The sequence below is a fragment of the Leopardus geoffroyi genome, chromosome A2, assembly GCF_018350155.1.
Source record: "Leopardus geoffroyi isolate Oge1 chromosome A2, O.geoffroyi_Oge1_pat1.0, whole genome shotgun sequence".
NCBI classification, from domain to species: domain Eukaryota; kingdom Metazoa; phylum Chordata; class Mammalia; order Carnivora; family Felidae; genus Leopardus; species Leopardus geoffroyi.
The window spans coordinates 18564833-18585759 of record NC_059331.1 but is presented as its reverse complement, the minus strand read 5'-3'; the positions used below and the strand labels follow the sequence as shown (position 1 = coordinate 18585759).

General features: G+C 46.3%; 1 protein-coding gene across 5 annotated transcripts in view; it reads right to left on the bottom strand.

Annotated features, from left to right (window-relative positions):
* Positions 1 to 20793, bottom strand: part of DAG1 (dystroglycan 1) — a 72161-nt gene extending 51368 nt beyond the window's left edge. Inside the window, exons 1-2 of one of the 5 annotated variants that reach the window (XM_045496849.1) lie at positions 20034 to 20793; positions 12614 to 12671 (exon numbers count right to left, since the gene is read on the bottom strand). The gene's annotated coding sequence lies outside the window, so the exon portion shown is untranslated. Of the gene's footprint in view, positions 1 to 12613; positions 12672 to 19722 lie in introns of all 5 variants that reach the window. The other 4 variants (XM_045496848.1, XM_045496846.1, XM_045496850.1 and 1 more) reach the window with 4 other exon arrangements.
* Positions 20794 to 20927: the final 134 nt, after the last annotated feature.

The window sequence follows — 20927 nt, the reverse complement described above, 5'->3', positions numbered from 1 at the left end:
CTCCCTGACTGGAATTCCTTACGTTCTCCTCCCAAAAGGACAAACTCTCAGAAAACTTGGGATTCAAAACAAGAAAACAAAACCTGGTCTACTTCCTTAGGCCTAAGCAATCTTAGTGGACAGAACAACACAAAAATCTGAATTTATTTGGCTTTGAAATGAAGTATAACATAAACGAAATTTTAAATGTGTGAAATAGTAACACCACAAACAAAACACCACATGCACGTGTTAAGTGTCTCAGCACTAGGGAAAGGCCAGATAAACCCCAGGACGGTACATGATACCTTTCCTCAGTAGCAATTCCCACTTGAAGGGCAATGAGCTCAGTATATACAAAGGTGTAGGCCAGCCACTAGCACAGCCCTTTACCTCCAGATCCTCACAGCAAAGGTGGATCAGGCAGCTGCTGTCTCTTGAGGTGAGCACAGAGTCGCCCCCGCATCAAACATAGGCTTGGGCTGCCCATCAAATTCTGAGGGAAGCTGAGTGGGGCCTGCAAACGAGAAAGCCAGGGCCAGCTGACAAGTTCCTGGGCCTGGAGCCTACGCCTAGTCTCACAATGAAACAATCTCTGGACCTCCACACGCCCACAGCTTTAGCCACCTACCGGCACAGTTGCAGCACTGGCAGCTGGCACACTTCCCTATTCTGAAAGGCAGGTTTCTGTACCCAGAGCTTGACACCAGCATGTGAGGCCACGACCACAGCCCACAGAGCCTTCCACTGTTCCCCCGGCCCACTGGCCAATGGCACAGATATGAGGAAAAGACGGGATTCTGGCTGCTCTCTATGCCCTACCCAGATTTTTCCATTTCCTTACCACTGGGGCTGTGCCCCACAAGAAGAAAATCCTCTGAAACAGCTTTCAAACACAGAGAAAATTTGTAAAACACAACACTCATGGGACAGAGTATGAGGCAACCATTTAAATCATCAGGATCAACACCTTCATTTTACAGATGAGTAAACAGAGGTTTCCACAGTCCCCCAGACGGTGAGCAAATAGTATGAGATTCCCTCTCCTCAGCCTCAAACAGCTCTTTTCCCATCAGAACACCATATAAACAAAGGGGGAAAGGAAGGAAGGAAAGTTGAAAATAGGGGATAAAATGATGGACAGACAGGGAAAGGCAGGAACATTGGGAGTTAGAGGGAAGGGAGGGCCTGAGAGGTGGATGTTGCTGTGAGTCCACTTTGGTGAATTAAGCCAGAGGAGACATCAGGCTCTTCCTCTTGCAACACCTGTCACATGGGTTCTGGAGAGACTGGTTTGACAAGGACTACAGAGCCGGTGAGAGGCTGGGCTGGGCCTGGCCTCTCCTCAGGCCCTCGTCCTCCCACAGAAGTGGTGCTCTGGGTACCAGCAATGAGCAATGTGGAACAAGAGGAAAGCAGCCCTCCAGCCACGCCAAAGGTCCAAACCTGAGGCTGATCGGCCTTTGGATCCAGTCATCGATTCGCAGGAAATGCAAAGAAGAGCATGGGTGGCCTGCACCCTGAGACACCATCTGCTAAATTTGGACTGTGGGAGGGGCACCTAGGTGGCTCAGTCAGTTAAGCGTCCAACTTTGGCTCAGGTCATGATCTCACAGTTCATGAGTTTGAGCCCTGCATCGGGCTCTGTGCTGACAGCTGGGAGCCAGAAGCCTGGAGCCTGCTTTGGATTCTGTGTCTCCCTCTCTCTCTGCCCTTCCTCCACTTGTGCGTGCTCTCGCTCACACTCTCTCTCTCAAAAATAAATAAACATTAAAAACAAATTAAAAAAAAAAACGTAAACAAAAATTTGGACTGTGGGAAGACTCCACAAATTTAAGTGTCCAGGGTTTTCAGCAGATAATTGCAAGGAAAGGGGATAGAGGGGGAATCTGTAGATTAAAGAAACTTAGAAGACATACCAAGTTTTAAAAATGGTCAAAACTGGGGCACCTGGCTGGCTCAGTCAGTTGAGCATGCAACTCTTGATCTCAGGGTTGTGAGTTCAAGCCCCATGCTGGGTGTGGAGCTTACTTAAAAAAAAAGAAAAGATAAAATTAAACTAAACTACAGTGCCTAAGGATACACATGTGGAGGATAAAACCAAAAATAAATGTAAGGAAATGGATACAAAAAAACAGGTTGGGGGTCACCTTTGGAAGGTAGGAAATGGAGGGCTGTAGCAGGGATGGGACCCACCAAGAGGTCTCTGGTAGGGCCAGCAAAGCTCTATTTCTTAACCTTATAATTCACTAAGCTATATTTTTTTTTGGGGGGGGAGAGGTTGTTTTCTCTATTTTTGTTTTATTTTACACTAGTAAAGTTTAAAAAAAAGGTTAATAAAATATTTTTAGGGGCACCTGGCTGACTCAGTTGGTAGAACTCTTGATGTCGGGGTCTTGAGTTCAAGCCCCACCTCGGGTGTGGAGCCTACTTTAAGTATACATACATATATTATACACATACACATATGTATACATATACATAAACATACATATATATACATATATACATACATATATAGTTTTAATAAGGTAAAGTGATATTGCAACAGAATGAATGCAGAAACAATGTAAGAATCCAGCTGTCTTCTACAAGCCAGATATTAAAGAATTTGCAAAAATGCAAAAAAAAAAAATAATAACAATAAGATGAAGTAAACAGGTGCGCCTGGGTGGCTCAGTTAAGTATCTGACTCTTGATTTGGGCTCAGGTCATGAGCTTATCATGGTCGTTAAGACTGAGCCCCATGTCAAGCTCCCAGTCAAGCCCCGTGCTGTACATGGAGCCTGCTTAAGATATTCCCTCTCTCTCTCTCCAAACAAACAAACAAACAAACAAAAGATGAAATAATCATAAAACCAAACCAACCCTGGAAGAGTTTGAAGACTGTGTAAAGCAGAACATGTAGAAAGAAAGACAGGAAGGGTGAACACAGAGGTTAGCCCCACAGCCAACTAGGTGGGTACCTCCAATTCTGGGGTTCAGCATGAGGAACCCCCAGTGGCCACTCCCCTGGTGCTATGCTCTCCAACAGTTGTTAGTCATTAAGCTGATGTTGCAGCCACCTGTGTGGCTCCTTTATCCATCTCTCAACCAGTTCTCAGGGATAAACTGTTTATTTTTAACTGGGGGACCAAAAATCCCCACGTCTCCTCCAGGCATTACTCCTTCCACTGCCGATTTTCCTGACTCTCACAGCCTGAAGGGTTTTAACTTGCTCCCCTGGTAAAGCACACCAACACTGCCTTTCAGATTCCACTATTCCTCAGCTCTGGCCTAGACCAACCTCACTGCCTTAGTTTCTGTTCAGAAGCTACCTCTATCTACACCATAAATCCATCATTTTAGGGCTGGTCAAAGTCTCCCATCCCTACTCCTAGCCGACTTGACCCCACAATGGTTTCTAGATCCCACCCCTTGCTGTCCCCCTGGCCTCCCATCTCCTCCAACTTGGGGATTAACAGAGCAAACTTAACAAAGTTCCTCTGCTCACTGTTATCTTCTCCCTCCCCTCTCTTTTCCAGGGTTCATCTTCTCTAATCCCCCTCCCATTTGGTCCTGCAGCTTCCTCAATTAACCCCCAAATTCCCCCCACATCCTTATCCAAATCACTACCAAACCAAGAGGGCTTCCATGGTTCACTTCGGCCAATCTCTGAAACACCATTTTGCAGGCCCCACCAGGATCACCTAAGGCATGGCATCAGCACCAGGAACTGGCTCAACAGGTCACAGACATATCTGTGTGTGCCCAAATGTCAGTCTGGCTTTGAAAATAATCTAGAACTGCAGTTATCCAATCACTGTGTTGTACACAGTGATTAGTTTCCACAGAAACTAATGTAACACTGTGTGTCAACTACAGTAAAAATATCACCACTACCACCACCACCACCACCATCATCATCATCATCACCTAGAACTGCCTCCCAGGCTCTCCAAAGTCCTCTTCCTGATGCCTCATATCACTCTCTGAGATGGGTCTAGCCCCCCCCCCCCCAAGATGAATCAGAGGCATACTGACTGCCTATGCTCACTTCGGGGGTGTGACCTTCAGCCTCTCCAAAACACACTTTCTTCTAAAAAATACCAACTGAGAAGAAATAATCTTCACTTCTCCTTCCTCTTTTGCCTCAGTAGGGCAGGGCCCATACCTGTCTCACCCATCACCAGATCCATCCCCAGAGCCTAGCACAGTGCCCAGGACATGACAGGAACTAAAAAACCACCTGCAAATGAAAGAACTGAAACCCAGCACCAACAGGGCCTGCCCACTGAATGCCAGCCGACAGTCTTTTCCACAGTCCATAGGCTAGCTTGTCTTACAAGGCTGCTTAATAGTATTTAATCTTAAACACTTCCTAGATCAAATTCCTTTTGTCTTTAACTTTTTCCAATTATAAGCATAGATTCATTAGGTGTGCTAATGCATGTAAAACACTTACAATAAGGACCTGACACAGAATAAACATATATACAGGGGCGTCTGGGTGGCCCAGTCGGCTGACTGTCCAACTCATGATTTCAGCTCAGGTCACGATCTCAGGGTTCGTTAGATTGAGCCCCACAAAGGGCCCTGTGCTGACAGGGCAAAGCTTGACTGGGATTCTCTCTCCTTCTCTCTCTGCCCCTCCCCTGCTCTCTCACTCTCTCAAAATAAATAAATAAACATTTAAAAAAAATTTTTAAATATATACACAAAATACAAATATTCCAGTCACCCATAATCTCATGAGTGTAGTTTCTGTGCCTTAGACAACCTACATGAGCAGACCAGCTTAAGAACATGGGCATTGCTATGAACACTACTGGGTGTCCTGGTTTCTCCACCTCAGACCCAAATGTGAAATAAAACTGCCAAGGTCAGTAATCCCTCCAAAATGACAAGGAGTCTGGAGTGCCTGCAGTAGAAATGGACTTGCTTCAATACTGGGGTTTCTTCTATTCTATTGAGAATCAGCTCCTATACAGTGGCCTTCTCTGGACTACCTGTTCAGCACCGTCAGGAACTACTCCCAGGCTGGGAGCAACCCTGTGGGCTCTGCTTCCCCTCTAGCCTATCAGAGGATTTAGAGTGAGCATTTAGAGCTTTATTTTCAACTCCCCTCTGGTGGTATCATGTCATTTTCTTATCTGATAACAGCCTACAGCTCTACCCTCATGTGCCTCTAACACAAAGGTCAGAAACCAGATGCCTCCAGTATCTGGAAATCATGTGGAGACTGCCCCACTGGGAACCCAGAGGCAACTCCCACCCAACACAGAATCATAAAACACAGTGCCCACCTACATCACTTGGAGGCTGGAACCCGATTTTTACCTTTAGGAAAATTATTCTCTGCTTAGAAGTTCGGCACTGTTGGTTGTACCCTCGCCCCATCACACCCCAAAGAATTTGTACTCAATTTGTCCCTCTAGGAGTCAAGGAAGCCCAAAACAGTTCTGGTTTCCAGGGAGATGTTGACTTTACAGAGTAAGGTTCAAACATTCCATACTAAGTTGTTCCTATTAACCAAAACAATGATAATTATAATAACACCTCAAAATTCCTGTTCTAAAGAATTCCAACCCTACAGCTTACTGAATTACATGTTCCAGGTATAGAATCTGCTGCTGCCAACATATAACCAGGAGCACTCACTCACTCGCTCCTGGTCTCTTAAAATGCAAGTTGGCTGCAAAGCCAAAGTTTAATAAGTTACCCAGTCAGGAGGTCATATGGTCATGAGGGGAAAAAATAAGTACACGTCTAGTCCTTTGAAAACCAAGGGCTTTCACTCTAAGGCATGCACTGCTGCTGATAGCTTGAAAAGATATAAACAGCATACAGAAAAAGAAACAAAGCACTTCCAGTCACTCAACTCACATGCAACAACCTTGTCAGCCTATGCTCCTTCTACTTCACTGGTAAGATTCAAGAAAACAAACCTGGGCACAAACAACCTCTGAAGAAACTTCTTAAAAATCTAAACAATGTTGGGACGCCTGGCTAGCTCAGCCAGTGGAGTATGCAACTCTTGATCTTGGGTCATGAGTTTGAGCCCCACACTGGGTGTGGAGGTTACTTTAAAAAAAAAATCTAAACAAGGCTCTCTAGTTAACAGAGAGAGACCTTGGTCCTCAAAGTATTTTCATCCTCTTACTCATCTTGACAGAGGCCAATGCCTCCAAGGACCACCCGCCCCAACAAGACACTGTAGCACTCAAAACCCCACAGATGAGTGAGCAGTCAAGGTAGAGCTGCTTCCTGGGAGGTACCAATGGGCTTGTATCTAGGTTTGTTTGATTCTATCAAATGCTAGCTACATCTAAAATCACCTATTACATTTGTAATTGTGAAACATAATAAAAAAACACCCCTGAACCCGTAACTCAACCTAAGAAACATAACCAGCCTTTGTTAAATATCAGAGTCCTAATTTACACCGGAAAGGAAAAGGATAAATGTAATATTAACAAGTAGCCATTACAGAACAGTACAGGGAACATTACTAGTCAACCTTTATTTCCTTCTCAGCAGCCTATGGGAAGGATACTCTGTCCCAGTTTTACTGAAGCAGAGAGGTCAAGGGCCTTACTTAAGCCATATTAGGATGCAAGGGTCCCAGGGGACTCAGTACATCTGGTAGGTTCCTTCCTCAGGCCCCTGTTTCTACTGCTGAGAATACTCAGTTTTCTTTGTCCAACCTCATCACACTTGTGCCAAACTCTTGCTGGTTGTGCCAAACTCTTGCTGGTCTTGCCAAAGTGCAAGGACCTTCAGTGGGTAGACCTCACCTCTTGGGAACTCATGACCCAAAACACTATGTATGAGCAGGCACTATCTGAAAGAATTCTCCATTAGAACTCAATACCATCTTATAACAAGTGCTGGTATTGACAGTGTGATCTCAGCATGGTAAGTATGTTTTATTCTTTTATTTGATAAAAACAAAACGCCACTCCCAATCCTAAAACAGAGAAAAGAAACCTATCATTCTGCCCAGTCAGAAGGATAAAATGGACTAGATTTTGTCCCCCTCTAATAAAAGAAAAAAAACAAAAGGTAGGAGGAAGGCAAACACCCAGGGTAGTGCCAGTGCCAGCTGTTCCTTTCAGAGGACACTTCCACAGAAGATGAAGAAATCAGACATACTGAAGCATCATGGAAAGAATGGAATTTTTTTACTCAAATGATCTTTCCAGTACCATTCCGAATAATCTCCCTATCTGGGTTTTAAAGGAACAAAATTAGCAGCCATCCATGCAATCATATAGACTTCATGTAGAAAAGCCCTCTGCCAACTCCAGGAGGGCCTGACCAGGGCTTTTCCATCCTCCTACCATCACCAGCTCACTCACCTGATCCTTACAGAACATGCTAATGCACAACAGCTGACCATACATCTGGCTCCCCATCTGATATGTCATTTGCAAATATCTTTTCCCATTCCGTTGGTTGCCTTTTAGTTTTGTTGGTTGTTTCCTTTGCTGTGCAGAAGCTTTTTATCTTCATAAGGTCCCAGTAATTCACTTTTGCTTTTAATTCCCTTGCCTTTGGGGATGTGTCGAGTAAGAGATTGCTACGGCTGAGGTCAGAGAGGTCTTTTCCTGCTTTCTCCTCTAAGGTTTTGATGGTTTCCTGTCTCACATTCAGGTCCTTTATCCATTTTGAGTTTATTTTTGTGAATGGTGTGAGAAAGTGGTCTAGTTTCAACCTTCTGCATGTTGCTGTCCAGTTCTCCCAGCACCATTTGTTAAAGAGGCTGTCTTTTTTCCATTGGATGTTCTTTCCTGCTTTGTCAAAGATGAGTTGGCCATACGTTCGTGGGTCTAGTTCTGGGGTTTCTATTCTATTCCATTGGTCTATGTGTCTGTTTTTGTGCCATGGCTCCCCATCTGAAACTAACACCCCTGAAAAAGAAGCAGTCTCTATCTGTCCACTCACAAAAAACAGAAGTACCTCATACTTTTTTTTCCCCAAGGACACACTGGTCTAGGGTCAAAAGAACCGCCTGATGGGGGCACCTGGGCGGCTCAGTCGGTTAAGCATCCGACTTCGGCTCAGGTCATGATCCCGCGGTTTGTGAGTTCAAGCCCTGCACTGGGCTCTATGCTGACAGCTCAGAACCTGGAGCCTGCTTCAAGCTCTGTGTCTCCCTCTCTCTCTGCTCCTCCTCCACTCATGCTCTGTCTCTCTCTTTCAAAAAATAAACATTAAAAAAATAAAAAATAAAGAACCGCCTGATGGGTAAGGCACTTTGGTATCAGGAGAGAGTATCCACGTCCAAAACAAACCTGTTTTTTAAAAAGCTGAGTCCTGAGGCGCCTGGGTGGCGCAGTCGGTTAAGCGTCCGACTTCAGCCAGGTCACAATCTCGCGGTCCGTGAGTTCGAGCCCCGCGTCGGGCTCTGGGCTGATGGCTCAGAGCCTGGAGCCTGTATCCGATTCTGTGTCTCCCTCTCTCTCTGCCCCTCCCCCGTTCATGCTCTGTCTCTCTCTGTCCCAAAAATAAATAAACGTTGAAAAAAAAAAAAAAATTTAAAAAGCTGAGTCCCGGGGCGCCTGGGTGGCGCAGTCGGTTAAGCGTCCGACTTCAGCCAGGTCATGATCTCGCGGTCCGTGAGTTCGAGCCCCGCGTCGGGCTCTGGGCTGATGGCTCAGAGCCTGGAGCCTGTTTCCGATTCTGTGTCTCCCTCTCTCTCTGCCCCTCCCCCGTTCATGCTCTGTCTCTCTCTGTCCCAAAAAAAATAAATAAACGTTGAAAAAAAAATAAAAAGCTGAGTCCCTCTGGCTTCCCCTACCTGGAGAATCATACTCTAGCATTTCACATCTTGAATAAGTTCTATAGTTGATTAAAGCTAAAACAAATTTTTTCCAGCCTTATTGAGATACAATTGAAGGCCAAAATAAATTTTTAAAAATTTAAAGCCTATTTCATTCACAAATAGATTAATCCTATGCTTCCCAGAGGATTCCAAACATAAGAAAGGTCTGGAGAGAGTGCCCAGCCTCTTGTGACCAGGCACTAAGCCACCCTTGGGAGCAGCATGCCTGCCTCTCCAAATATGGCCTCAAATCTGTTGCAAGAGTGAGCTCAGGCCTGCAAAAGGGTCCACAAGAATGTTTATCAAGACATGACAAAATCAGAGGACAGACCTAGGAGCAAACAAAACACATGCACCATGCCTCAGAACAGTCCTGAACAGCAGGGCAGCATGTGAGGAAATGACTACTTGCTGGGCCCTCAGCACCCAGAAACCACAGCAGACCAGACAGAAGCCACAGCAGACCTGACACTGTGCCTGCAGGCACAGCCCACAATGAGCCCCATTCTCCCTGGAAGCTCATGGCAGGCGAGAAGAGGGGAGACAAGGATATTCCTTCACCCCCTCACACAGAGGAAAAGGGCAAAGGCAGCCCGGGGCACCATAGGCACATGAGCAGCCATTTTCCTTTCCACCTTTTTGATTCAAAAAGAAACCCCTCTTTAAAAAATCAGAAGGGAGACCTGAGGTCCCATCTGATTAAGGTAGCATTAGATGGGCAAATTAGATGCCTTATACAAGAGTCCCCTCTCTCGTCATCAATGCCTAACCAGAAGGAAAAAAACTCAAGGCTTTGAAGGGAGAGGGGACCCCACAGGCCCTGTCAGCTCAGGGCGGGCATTCCAAGGAAAAGAATCAACTTTTCCTGCTAAGAATTTCTTCCCAGCGCCAAAGAATCCAGTCGCTTTTTAAAGTACTTTAAAACTGGAAAAAGCACATCTTCAGACTGGCAAACACAGTATTTTAAGTCTATACTGTTGACCCTTCTGACAAAATATTGTGATCTTTTCCAGGTAAGCAGAAGCAACAGCTGGTAGCACAAATCCAGAGGAGAGAGTAAGACAGGAATCCTACTGTTATCTATTTGAGACTTTAATGAATTCTATTTTTAGATCTTTAATAAAGAGCTTCTCTTCTAGTCTCCTCCCACCAAATTTCTCTACTCAGGCAATTCAATCTTCCCAACACTGCTCAGTCTAAAAATATAAGACACTTATTCAGGCATGCTTAACATAACAGGTAGAGCAAAGTTCTCTACATTTCCTAATTTTCCACAAGATGCAGAACCCACCCCTGCTCAAGGACCACTCATCAGGCTGGTCTCCATTATTAAAAAATCCAGTAAGCAAGGCTCCCTGAGGTCAGGGCAGTTATGATGCAAAGATAACCTACCAGCCCAAACAGGAGTATACACGTGACATTTATAGTGATGAGAGATGCGTGTTTTATGGAAGCATTCCATAGTAAAATAAGGGCCCAGAAAATGGATGGTGTCCCAGGTTCTGATTAATAGCCAAATAAAAAGGAAATGCTATTTGGAATTCCATTATTCACTGTATAATTTTTCTTGGCAAAAATTGGCTGAAGTATCAACCCAGTCCTAGAGAACTGAGCTAATTAAGAGAGGCATTTATGACAACCAAGGCAGAACTGGTTCACTTCTGCTATAGACAGCCTTGGGAATCTTAAGTAATCCCTTATCAATCCCTAGGATGCTTGGAGGGAAATGCTCCCAGCACAGAGAGAGATAAAATAGAAACGACCATATCATTTGCAAAAACAAACATCTCCAAGTCCACTAACCTATTTCAGTAGATACCAACTATTATTACTTTTTTAATGTTTATTTATTTATTTTGAGAGAGAGAGAGAGAGAGAGAGAGAGAGAGAGAGAGAGAGAGAATATTCCAAGCAGGAATTCAAGAAATCCAAGCCCCAATGTGGGGCTTGATCCCACAACCATGAGATCACGACCTGAGCTAATACCAAGAGTTGGGTGTTTAATCAACTGAACCACCCAGGTGCTCCTAGATACCAACTATTAGAAAGAACTCTGGGGGCACCCGACTGGCTCAATCAGTAGAGCAAGTGACCCTTGATCTCAGGTCATGAGTTCAAGCCCCAGGTTAGGTGTAGGGCTTACTTAAAAAATAATAATAATACGGGGTGCCTGGGTGGCTCAATTGGTTAAACACCCGACTCTGGCTCAGATCACGATCTCATGGTTTGTGGGTTCAAGCCCTATGTTGGGCTCTGTGCTGACAGTTCTGAGCCTGGAGCCTGCTTCAGACTCTGCGTCTCTCTCTCTCTCTCTCTCTCTCTCTCTGCCCTTCCCCCACTTGTCCTGTCTCTCTCTCTCTCTCTCCCTCTCAAAAATAAACATTAAAAATGTTATTAACAATAATAAATTAAAGAAAAAAGAAAGAACTCTGTAAGAGATGCTTCTTGTTTGTAGATCCCCATACTCCACATACAAAAACTCAACATCCATAGAAATGAAGAGCAAGTGCCAAGCTGGGCACTGGTCATTGTTTCCCTGAATATGACACATCCTTCCAAGTGTCTCACTTGTCCTTGAGCTCCCCTTGATGGCACCCTCCCCTATACTTAGGGTATCTGAGAGCTGGGACCGCCTCAAGAAGACTGAATCTGTGGCTACACCTACGCCCAATGGCAGACAACATTGAGCCTGGGCCTCTGCATGGCTATAAAAATCACATATCCATACAAGTCACAGAAAAGGGACCAGGGAAAACATACACCATGCTTAAAAATAAAAACGAATACAAACCAGCCTCACTTGACATTACAGATGTGCTCCTACAATACAGATGTGCTCCTATAAAACTGTAAGTCATGTCTCTTTTTTCAAAAGCTTTATATTTAATATGGTGATAAGAAAGATTCTAGGGGTGCTTGACTAGCTAAAGTCAGTGGGGCATGCAGCTCTTGAGTTGAATTAGAGCTCCACACTGAGTGTAGAGATTATTTTTTTTTAAATAATGAAATTCTTAAAAAAAAAAAAAAAAGATTCCAAAAAAGCTTAATGCCCAAAAATGTTAATAGCAACATTACATATTATAATCAAAGTAAGAAACAACAATCTAAGAACTACGAACAGGTTAGCCATTACAAATGTTGTATATCTAAAACACAGCTCATGCTCTAATGCTAAGAAAAAAGCAGGATAAAAATGGAGTCTATGCTCTAACCTAAACTCCGTAAAAGTGCTGCCCAAGGTCTCTGGAGGACACCCAGGTCTCAGGGAATAATGGCTGCTCCTAGGGAGAACCGGGGACTAAAGGGATGGGTAGAAGCTTTCCCTTGCATAATCCTTTTGAACTTTCTGAGTTTGTACCATGGGTTGGCATTTCCTATTTAAAGAGAGACTAGTGGGTGCCTGGCTGGCTCAGTCAGTGGAGCAAGCAACTCTTGATCCTGAGGTTCTGAGTTCAAGCCCCAGACTGGGTGTGGAGATTAATTTAAAAATAATAAATTTTTAAAAATAAAATAAAGACTGACTACAGGTGTCTGGCTGGCTCAGTTGGAAGAGCATGAGACTCTTGATCTTGGGGTTGTGGGTTCAAGCTCCACGTGTGGTGCAAAGATTAAATAAAACTTAAAAAAAAAAAAAAAAAAGAAAGACTAAAATTGGGGACAAAGGATTTTTCCTTTCTTTTCATTTTCAAAATTTCTTATTTTAAATATATGTATTACTTGATACAGCTTTTTCCCCACTATAGTGTCTTAAAATCCCATAATCATTTTGCCAAGAATGCAAGTACCAATCATCTTTCTTTTGCAGCAATCTCTTTTCAAGTACCTTACCTTGCCTTCTAGTGCTAGGCTGCTTTTAAGTCTTTTATCTTCCTGAAGAGCAGAGGCCCTGCAGGAAAAGAAGGATCCAATATTGGTGAATGCCCACAACCAAAAAAGAATTACACCAAAGGAAGTGGGGAATGCCACTCAGTCTCCTGCCCACCCCACCAATCAGTCACCTTTCTTTGTCAAAGAGTGACAAACTAAATGTTTTCTGTAGAATTAAACCAGTACCAAAACCTGTAAACAATTTCAAAGACAGAAATAATTCCAATAGGGGCACCTGGCTAGCTCAATCGGTAGAGCATGCAACTCTTGATCTGAAGGTCATGAGTTTGAGTCCCATGTTGTGCATGGAGATCACTTAATTAAAATAATTATAATAAACAATTCTAATATCTAAAATTTAGACAGTGGTATTTTAACCTCAGGGCTATTAAATGTACCCCATGATGTGTAGGACAAAGTCAGCCATAAAAGTTATTTTTTTATATTCAGTTGATTGTTCCCACTATGAGCCTGATTTTATTTTTTAATGTTAATTTATTTTTGAGAGAGAGCACGAGCGAGGAGGAGCAGAAAGAGACACACACACACAGAATCTGAGGCAGGCTCTAGGCCCTGAGCTGTCAGCACAGAGCCCAACACAGGGCTTGAACTCACCAACTGTGAGATCATGACCTGAACCCAAGTCAGATGTTTAACCAGCTGAGCCACCCAGGCACCCCTATGAGCCTGCTTTTAAAACAGAAGTAGAGGGGCACCTGGGTGGCTCAGATGGTTAAGTGTCCAACTTCGGCTCAGGTGATGATCTCGTGGTTCATGGGTTCATGCCCCATGTCGGGCTGTGTGCTGACAGCCCGGAGCCTGAAGCCTGCTTCAGATTCTGTGCCTCCCTCTCTCTCTACCCCTCCCCCGCTCACACTGTCTCTCTCTCTCTCTCTCTCTCTCAAAATAATAAACATTAAAAAAAATTTTAAAAATTAAAATTAAAATTAAAATTAAAAAAATAAATAAAACAGAAGTAGAGGCACCTGGATGGTTCAGTCAGCTAAGCATTCAACTCCTGATTTCAGCTCAGGTCATGATCTCACGATTTGTGGGTTCAAGCCCCACACTGGGCTCCACGCTGACAGTGGGTAGCCTGCTTGGGATTCTCTTTCTCCCCCTCACTCTCTGCCTCTCCCCCACTCACTCACATGTGCACATGTGCACTTTCTCTCTCAAAAATAAATAAACTTTAGAAAAAATAAAGCCAAAGTATAAACCCAGGCACCTGGCTGGCTCAGTCCGTAGAGCATGCAGCTCTTGATCTCAGGGTACTAATTTCGAGGACCATGTTAGGTAAATAAATAAACTTATTGATTTTTGAGAGTCAGAGAGAGACAGAGAGCAAGTGGGGGAGGAGCAGAGAGAGGGAGACACAGAATCCGAAGCAGGCTCCAGGCTATCAGCACAGAACCTGATGTGGGGCTCAGACTCACAAACTGCGAGATCATGACCCGAGCCGAAGTCAGATGTCCACCCAACTGAGCCACCCAGTCGTCCCTTTAATTTTTTTTTTTAATGCTTATTTATTTTTGAGAGAGAGACAGAGGGCGAGTGGGGGAAGAGCAGAGGGAAGATAAAGAATCCGAAACAGGCTCCAGGCTCTGAGATGTCTGCACAGAGCCCGAAGCAGGGCTCGAACTCAAGAACCGCAAGATCATGACCTGAGCCAAACTTGGACGCTTAACTGACTGAGCCACCCCAGGTGCCCCCAAAATTTTTAATTACAATAAAATATAAGTATAAATTAAATCAGCATACTGCTAAAGTTTCTTTCAGATTTAATTTACTCCAACAGAGAACACAGAACAGCTTCATCAACTTAGACATCTTCAGTTTATGATATTGTACCACTGCATCCCATCCATCTTTCCAGTCTAGACCCAGAACAAAGTTAAGAAAATGCTTAGCTATCAAACACAAGAAATAGGAAAATAGGAAAATAGGAAACCCTATTCATTAAAGCTAAATTAAGCCCTCTGGCTGGTGTAATTTTGTAAACTACTCTAAAATCCTATTTATAGAAATTGCTATCTGAGCAGTATTACTGACTAATGATCAGAGTGAAATAGAACGGTCAAAAGGCAAAGCAGGTTATGTGACTCGTAGGAAGACTGTTTTAAATTATTATCCAGAGGCATAGACACAAAAAGACCCACTGGGAAATAACTAGATTAATCACTTGTGTATTCAAAACCACTATCACCTTACTCCAGGCCTAGAATGTCAACACAGAAAAAGCAGAAAAAGATGGAGGCTTAAGAAGCAACAGCACAGAAACACTGGCAAAGGCACAGATACACTCTTTAATGGGGAGGAGAGAGAAAACTCCAGAAAAGGACAGAGAAATCCTTAACCAATACACAGGACACACTGAAGAACAACACACTACCTGAATTTATTCTCACCTGAGTTCCCTTGGAGTTCAATACTCTATAGTCCCCATTTGGGCCCCCGCAATGAAACCAGCATTTCTTACTTCTCTGAATACTCTGGAAGCCTCTAGCCTCCAAGGAGTCACACTCTGTAGTGGCTCCAATCTAAACAACACACCCAGAGGACCTGCATATTGAACCAAACTTCTCATCACTGACTTCCTATACAGGCTAGGAAAAACCTCACAAGGCCTCACTCTTATTCTTACCCATCCACTAAATGGGTCTATCACCACTTGCCATTCCACTAGGCTAGTTGTACACCTCTTATCAAGAAGGCTATTACCAAAATAAACTCAACTCAAAAGGCAAGCAAGGTAAAGGGGGATCAACTTCACACTATCATGGGCTACCTTTAGTTTGCCCTGCACAGGTCAAGTCTGCAAGTCAATGACAATTTTTCAATGAATCCAGCCAAAAGCCACATCATCCCTGCTATGATTCTGAGTCTCCCAAACTGTAGACATTTTAAAACACACTAGTCCCCTACCCACCAAGTGGGTCAACAAATCATGGTTTCTCCTCCCTAAGTACATCCCTTCCTTGCCATTTCTTTTGACCACCCTTTCTACCTCCAGCAATTGCACCCCCTGCAACCCCTGTCAAAACTGGAACACAAGCACTATCCCACTCAGAACTTCCAGAGATACCCTACTGACCCACCTCAGCCTTCAGGTCAGTCTTTTGCCCCACTTTTCCCCAAGGGATACTTCATTTGGCTCCAGCCTATCTACTCCTTGGTCCTTAGGCATAGCCTGGTCTTTACCTCCTCCACCTTTTTCAGCTCACCCAAGAACAGCCCCTCATCTTGCCTGCCTGCCACAGACTCAATCTTTCTCCCCTTTTGGCAGTCTAAGGGCCCCTCTTTATTCCGATTCTCGCAAGTCCTCACCAGTACTTAGCTGATGCTGCCTTACTCCTCCATCTTTCCATTGCCACCTTCTGCCCGTTCTACTCAATGGTAAATCCCTGATGGTACCAGCACCATTCAGGTCCCTAATGTCTGCTGAACTGACTCATCTTGAACCTTCTTTCTCCCCCTTCATTCCCCTTCTGACCACTATTCTTGTTCAGGTCCCCTATCTCCCTACTGGAACACAGCAGTAACCAACTTGCCTCCAGTCCAGTCTCCAAACTCATACTGGAAGCTAACTTTCTCTTTTTTAATATTTAAAAACTAAATTTTGGGGGGGAGCGCCCGAGTGGCTCAGTCAGTTAGGCATCTGACTTCAGCTCAGGTCATGGTCTCACGTTCATGAGCTCGAGCCCTACATCGGGCTCTGTGCTGACAGCTCAGGGCCCGGAGCCTGCTTTGGATTCTGTGTCTCCCTCTCTTTGCCCCTCCCCTGCTTGTGCTCTGTCTCTCAAAAAAATAAAATAAAATGTTAAAAAAATTTTTTAATTAAAAAAAAAGAATTATTGAAAAATAAAATAAATTTCTTTAATGTTTATTTTAAAGAGAGACAGAGGTGGGGAGGGCAGAGAGAGAGAGAGAGTCACAATCCAAAGCAGGCTCCAGACTCTGAGCTGTCAGCACAGAGCCCGACGTGGGGCTCAAATCCACAAACCGTGAGATCATGACCTGAGCCAAAGTCGGATGCCCAACTGACTGAGCCACCCAGGCGCCCTGATAAAATAAATTTTTTTAAAGTAAACTTATGCCCATCGAACTCACAACCCCAAGATCAAAAGTCGCATGTTCCACTAACTGAGCCAGCCAGGCATCCCGGGGCTCATTTCATAAAACCACCACAGCTGTGCTCCAAGACCTTCAAGGATCCCTGTTCCTACATAACTCTAAATTCCTCCATGTAGCATTCTGGTTCCAACCCAACCTTCCAGAACATACAGAAAAGGTGGCCAGTCTTCTCTCTCCCACGCCTTGCCTCTGTTCCACCTCTTTTCCTTCCAGAGTTGTGATCTTCCTGCCATCAACTCCTTCACCAATCAAACCACTAACCTTTCTTGAAGGTCTAGCTCAAATGAAGTCTTCCCCTAAAGTCTGCCCTTGCCAGCCTAAGACCCAAGATCCTTGGCTTACTTCAGCATGGTGCCCAGAGCACCCAGCACAGGCCCAGGAAGGCTCAGACAAACCCTGATTTCTAAGAATGGTCCCTCACAGTATGTTCCTGGAATTCTGTGTGGAGTCCCTGACCAACTCTCCCATATCACCCTGGCATTGTGCCTACCACCAGACACCTGGGCTTGGTCTTCGCCAGAGAAGCACCCAATCAAGGCTACCATTATCAGTTTGATACAACACAAATGCAGGTGGGCATAGCCACCTGTGACTCTACCACATGACAGCTGTATGACCTTGGGAACATTCCTTCATCTGTGACTCTGTTTCGACAGTCAATATAAAGGATTCTTATAACCATTAGCAATGGTGCACACAGAACAGAACCAGAACCTTTGACTATGGCTGATATAGTTCCATCGTATCGCTAACCTAGAAAGCAAGAAAGGCTGAACAATTGTGAAGTAAAGGACTGAACATACTCTCCTCTGCATCAACAAGAATGAATGAACACACCTCTACTCTAAAATCAATACAATAGGAACAGGAAATGCAATGCCCTAAGTTCAAGGGAGAAAGAAGGTTTTTAAAAAATCAAATGCCATGCCTCTTCTTTCCCAATCTCCGTCAAAGTGGCCCCAGGGTCCACCATACCCCACCATTCTCAATGTTTAATAGACACCAGCAAACTTGCAGAAGACATAGTTAAATCTTCAGTCATGCTTAGTTTTCTGACCCACACATTCCTGAATGCAGGTTCCTTCTCCTACCTGCTCCCCCACCCCAACCCCCACCAACCCCAGCTTGGCATTCCCTCTGCTCAACCTTTTCAGCCTCTCAGCTGGCTCCTCCTCCCTCCTCATCTCTCCTCTACTGGCTGACCTCACGACCAGAGTTCCTGAACCCCTCCCCTCCCTGCACCACCTATGTAGTCACCAGCCAAGATCTTTCTAAACATGGGTCTGAACCATGCCACTCCACTAATTTAAAAGCCTTCTCAGGCTTCTGCACCCGGAGTATAAAGTCTGAACTCCTGAGCACAAGAAAGGCCTATAGCTCCCACTTGCCAAGCTGGAGAACTCACAGGTGCTATTTTAGGAGCACATGTACATGTGGTTCCCTGTGTCCAGACCTTGCTGTCCCCCAGCTAATTCCTGCTGGCCCTGCAATGCTCGGCTTAGGAATTCCCTCTCTCCTCAGGCTCTCAAAGCACCATGTGAGCACACTTAGTGGGCAGATACTATCAATCATAGGTTCCCTAATCCTCACTGTCCCTGAAACTGAGTTCCCTCAGGGCAGAGCCAGCTGCTTTTACATGGGTCCCCTGAACCTACCACAAAACCAGGCAAGTAGTGAAGCCAAATATTAGTTAAATGAATGAATACATTTTGTCAAATCAACTTTTCAAAACAGGGAAGACTTGCTTTCTTCCTCTTTCAACCGCAGCTCATATCTGCAAGAGCTTTCATGTTCCAACCAGGTGTTTGTTGCTTATATAGTACTGCTTACTCTTCCTTTCATACAGTATCCCACAGGCTTTGAATAGGTTCACACTATGCATCCTACTCTCCTCAAATCTGATTTCTCCAAGAAATGGCTCCTCTGCCTCCTTTAAACATACAGGCCATGAACTCTTATGCCTTGGCTCCACAGCAAACAAAGTCCAATTCAACTCCGCACTCCAACTAGAGACTTTTATGCCTCCAAGGTTGAATCCTTTTTAAAACAGGGACATTCCAAAAGTATCGTTATCTCTGAGCACTAAGCATAGAACAACCTGATAAAGTTACAATATTCCATCTACACAAACTCCAAAACACCTGGTAGCACATCTAACTCTTTATCTGGACTTCTGTCCTATAAACACCACCCTCCCTGCACTGAATCTGGGTTCCATGCCAGGAATCGTTTCTCCTTGCTTATTTAGGGAAATAGCAGGCCTGGCTCTTAAGTTAGAACTCTAGGCTATAAACGTGCTTGCTGTCCCAGGCTCTAGCTTTCACCAAGGCAAACTTCACGATCATCATTAAAACTAATCCAGAAGTCGGTTTACAAATCTAAAAGCTTCACATGTCATAGAGAACAAAATATCCATTTTTAATCAGCACTTGAGTTTGTACGAAATTAACTTGGAATATATAGCAGGATTCTAAGCAGAGACAGCATTTCTCTGGAGACACTTTACAAATACACCCGCGGGTGAATCTGGTTTTCCAAACACCAAGTAAAAAGGTGAAAAGACAGGCGGCTCCCAAAGAAGCTCAAGAGTATGTGTGGAGGCGGGGGCAGGAGGGGGGACCCCAAAGCTCTGAGCTGCTCAGGTACCAGCGGCTGCAGCGCCCTTCCCCGCCTCCTGCCGGGGGTCAATGCCCCATCCTCAGGCTTCCACCCAACTGAGCCGCGCGACCCTCTTTGGAGGGCCAGGGGGCGGCCCGAAGGCCGCACACGCCTGCAGCCAACGCGCAGGCCCCGCGTTCCCCGGAGCGCGGGCCGGGCTGAGGCCTGGCCCATCGCCGCGGCAAGCAGCCCGGGCCCGGCCGCGGAACGCCCTGAGCCTTCGCCCGAGGGACCGAGAAGAGGGGGGCGGCTCTCTCCCTGCCGCGCCACTGCCTCACCCGCAAGGACGTCCCCGACCGTGTCCCTATCCCGGGCCAAACCGCGAGCAGCAGCAGGTGTTCCTCGGAAGGCTCGGCCGGCCACGGGAATAGGGGCCTGGGCTGCTAAGCTCGGCAGCAGTGGACCGGCAGCGCACTCACCGAGCGCCGGCGGGCGGGCCGCGGCAGGTGCTTGCTCCTCCCGGCCGCAAGACGCCGCGCCGCCGCCGCCGCTCCCCGGGGACTCGGCGCCAAGCTGCCGTCGCCGCCGCTGCCGTAGCCGAGCCCGAGGAGCGCGAGCGCCGCACCGCAGCCTCCGCGCGAGCACGTACCGGGCGGTGAGAGGGCGCCGAGCGCGAGGGCGGGGCGCGCGGCCGGAACCTAGCAACCGCCTGACACGCGAGTGCCGCAGCCAATCCCGCGGCCAGCTCCGCGCGGCGCCGACCGGCAGTCCGCGCGACGCCCGCTTCTGCCTGCGTCCACCGCCCCGCAGCGCGCCGCACCCGCGCACAGGCCCCGCCTTCATCCGCGCCGCTCCGCTCATTGGCCCGCCACGCCCCTGTCCAAGAGGACACGCCCTATCCTGGAAGCCCTGCCCCCGGCCAGTAGCGTCCGTCCCCGGGACACGCCCCGGTCCGGATTGCCCCCCAGCCCTCTGGGCTGGTAGTGGGGGAGGGGCGTCCCGCCAACCTCAGGCATTGGGGCCTCTGAGACGGTCCCAACCGACCCAGGGTGGTCAGGCTCGAGAACTGGCCCTGCCACAACTGACCACCTATCGTTTGGCCCTCCGATTTCCCTGGAACGCAAATCGAGAGGTATTTCTAAGCCATGAAAACAATCAGAAAGCGTCCTCTAAATTGCTAAGGATAACTACCCTGTTGCGTGGCCCTTACACGGATGGGGAAACTGAGGCGAGGGCCGGAAGGGCGGGAAGCTGGCCGCTCTCCAAAGGCCTAACCCCCAGCAGGCGAGGACGTCCGGGAAACGCTTCAGGCCTGACCCCCGTCCCCTCCCCCCGCCCTGAACTCCGGAATCCGTTGCCTCTCCTGGTGCCAGAAATAGCTCTGACCCGCTGGCGCTGGTCACTCGCTACTTGTGGCCCGCATTCTTTCAGGGGGTGAGGGAATAAGGAGCGGAGGTTACTGATGAGGTCCTCCTCCCTTCAAGGGGAGGGTCCTAAAGGTGCTCTCCCCCCAGGGCTTACCTATGGCCTCCTACCCCCAAGT